This window comes from Schistocerca americana, chromosome 6 (genome assembly GCF_021461395.2).
Source record: "Schistocerca americana isolate TAMUIC-IGC-003095 chromosome 6, iqSchAmer2.1, whole genome shotgun sequence".
NCBI classification, from domain to species: Eukaryota; Metazoa; Arthropoda; class Insecta; order Orthoptera; family Acrididae; genus Schistocerca; species Schistocerca americana.
In genome coordinates this window covers 289,789,580-289,792,079 of record NC_060124.1, presented here as the reverse complement: position 1 = coordinate 289,792,079, position 2,500 = coordinate 289,789,580, and the positions used below count along the sequence as shown (strand labels likewise).

Here is a 2,500-nt window from a genome sequence, read left to right as displayed (position 1 = left end):
ATGGGAAACCATGAAAGGCGTTGGTTGCTTAAGACAGCAGGACGGTGGCCATGGAAGTCGGAATCCGCTAAGGAGTGTGTAACAACTCACCTGCCGAAGCAACTAGCCCTGAAAATGGATGGCGCTGAAGCGTCGTGCCTATACTCGGCCGTCAGTCTGGCAGTCATGGCCGGTCCTTGCGGCCGGCCGCGAAGCCCTGACGAGTAGGAGGGTCGCGGCGGTGGGCGCAGAAGGGTCTGGGCGTGAGCCTGCCTGGAGCCGCCGTCGGTGCAGATCTTGGTGGTAGTAGCAAATACTCCAGCGAGGCCCTGGAGGGCTGACGCGGAGAAGGGTTTCGTGTGAACAGCCGTTGCACACGAGTCAGTCGATCCTAAGCCCTAGGAGAAATCCGATGTTGATGGGGGCCGTCATAGCATGATGCACTTTGTGCTGGCCCCCGTTGGGCGAAAGGGAATCCGGTTCCTATTCCGGAACCCGGCAGCGGAACCGATACAAGTCGGGCCCCTCTTTTAGAGATGCTCGTCGGGGTAACCCAAAAGGACCCGGAGACGCCGTCGGGAGATCGGGGAAGAGTTTTCTTTTCTGCATGAGCGTTCGAGTTCCCTGGAATCCTCTAGCAGGGAGATAGGGTTTGGAACGCGAAGAGCACCGCAGTTGCGGCGGTGTCCCGATCTTCCCCTCGGACCTTGAAAATCCGGGAGAGGGCCACGTGGAGGTGTCGCGCCGGTTCGTACCCATATCCGCAGCAGGTCTCCAAGGTGAAGAGCCTCTAGTCGATAGAATAATGTAGGTAAGGGAAGTCGGCAAATTGGATCCGTAACTTCGGGATAAGGATTGGCTCTGAGGATCGGGGCGTGTCGGGCTTGGTCGGGAAGTGGGTCAGCGCTAACGTGCCGGGCCTGGGCGAGGTGAGTGCCGTAGGGGTGCCGGTAAGTGCGGGCGTTTAGCGCGGGCGTGGTCTGCTCTCGCCGTTGGTTGGCCTCGTGCTGGCCGGCGGTGCAGGATGCGCGCGCCTGCGCGGCGTTCGCGCCCCGGTGCTTCAACCTGCGTGCAGGATCCGAGCTCGGTCCCGTGCCTTGGCCTCCCACGGATCTTCCTTGCTGCGAGGCCGCGTCCGCCTTAGCGTGCTCCTCCGGGGGCGCGCGGGTGCGCGGATTCTCTTCGGCCGCCATTCAACGATCAACTCAGAACTGGCACGGACTGGGGGAATCCGACTGTCTAATTAAAACAAAGCATTGCGATGGCCCTAGCGGGTGTTGACGCAATGTGATTTCTGCCCAGTGCTCTGAATGTCAACGTGAAGAAATTCAAGCAAGCGCGGGTAAACGGCGGGAGTAACCCAGGGGCTTGGGGGGGTTACCAGCCCCCCCTCGCATTATCCCTTTATAGTTGGGGGCAGCCGACAAGAAACAAGAGATGGTGGCCCTTCCGCTGAAGGTGCCACCCCAGCTACCCCAGCACCTATCCGGCCAACCGGCCGTAACGAAAATGCGATAGTTTGTGTAGCTCCCTTTGCTTGCAGTGAGTGCCACCGCACTTTTACCACGAAGAACGGTCTCGGGGTCCATCGCCGCCGCCAACACCTTGCGGCCGCCAACGCTGAGATCGTGACGGAGAGGCATCGTGCGAGGTGGACGGAGGAAGAAGTCCTGTCGCTCGCCAAGGCAGAGGCCGAACTGTTCCTTGAGAGGGACGCCCGGTTCTTCTTCGTTAATCAAGAGCTTATCAGGATGTTCCCCGACCGAACGCTTGAGGCAATCAAGTGCCGACGGCGGCAAGCTGCCCACAAGCAGCTTGTCCGCCAATTCATGGAGGCGCTTGAGATCGGTCGGGGGGAAGAGCCGGCGTCCCGCCGGGGAGCAGCGAGCTCGCTGCCTGACGCGGGCGAGGCCGCTGCGCCGCCCGTCGACGCAGCCGAGGACTTCGCGGCCGACACCACCGGGCCGCCGCCGGAGGGGCCGACTGACGCCGCCATCTGGGAGCATCTGGCGGGGCTACCTGCTTCCGCCCAGCGTTTCTCTGCCCTGGATCGAGTCATTGGTCTGGGGCGGGGCACGCCGCCCGATGTCATCCTGGGCATGCTCCCGGATGCCCTTGCGTCGGTCGGGTCCAGGGGGGAGAGGTCGATCACCAGGACACAGCGGCCGCGCCACTCATCCAAGCGGCCGCCTGCCGCCCCGCCGCTGCAGAAGCGCAAGCGGCGCCGCTGGGAGTTCGCGCGGACACAGGACGCCTTCCGTAGGTCGCGTGCACGTTGCGTGCGCGGCTTGCTGGACGGCACCCTGCTGCAGCCGCCACCCGACATCCCCGGTCTGCTGGACTTCTGGGCGGACCTCTTCACGAAGAAGCCGATCTCCACCGCTGGCTTCATCCGTGACCGCCTTCTCCCGCACTCGGAGCCTGTCGCTCCTGAGTGCCTATGGGGGCCGGTCACACGTGAGGAGGTCGCTGCTGCCTTGCCGCCCAGGGGATCGGCGGCCGGGCCGGACGGCCTGACTCC

General features: G+C 63.5%; 1 pseudogene; it reads left to right on the top strand.

Annotated features, from left to right (window-relative positions):
• The window catches only part of LOC124621133, a 7,730-nt pseudogene that overhangs the window by 1,530 nt on the left and 3,700 nt on the right, over nucleotides 1-2,500 (top strand).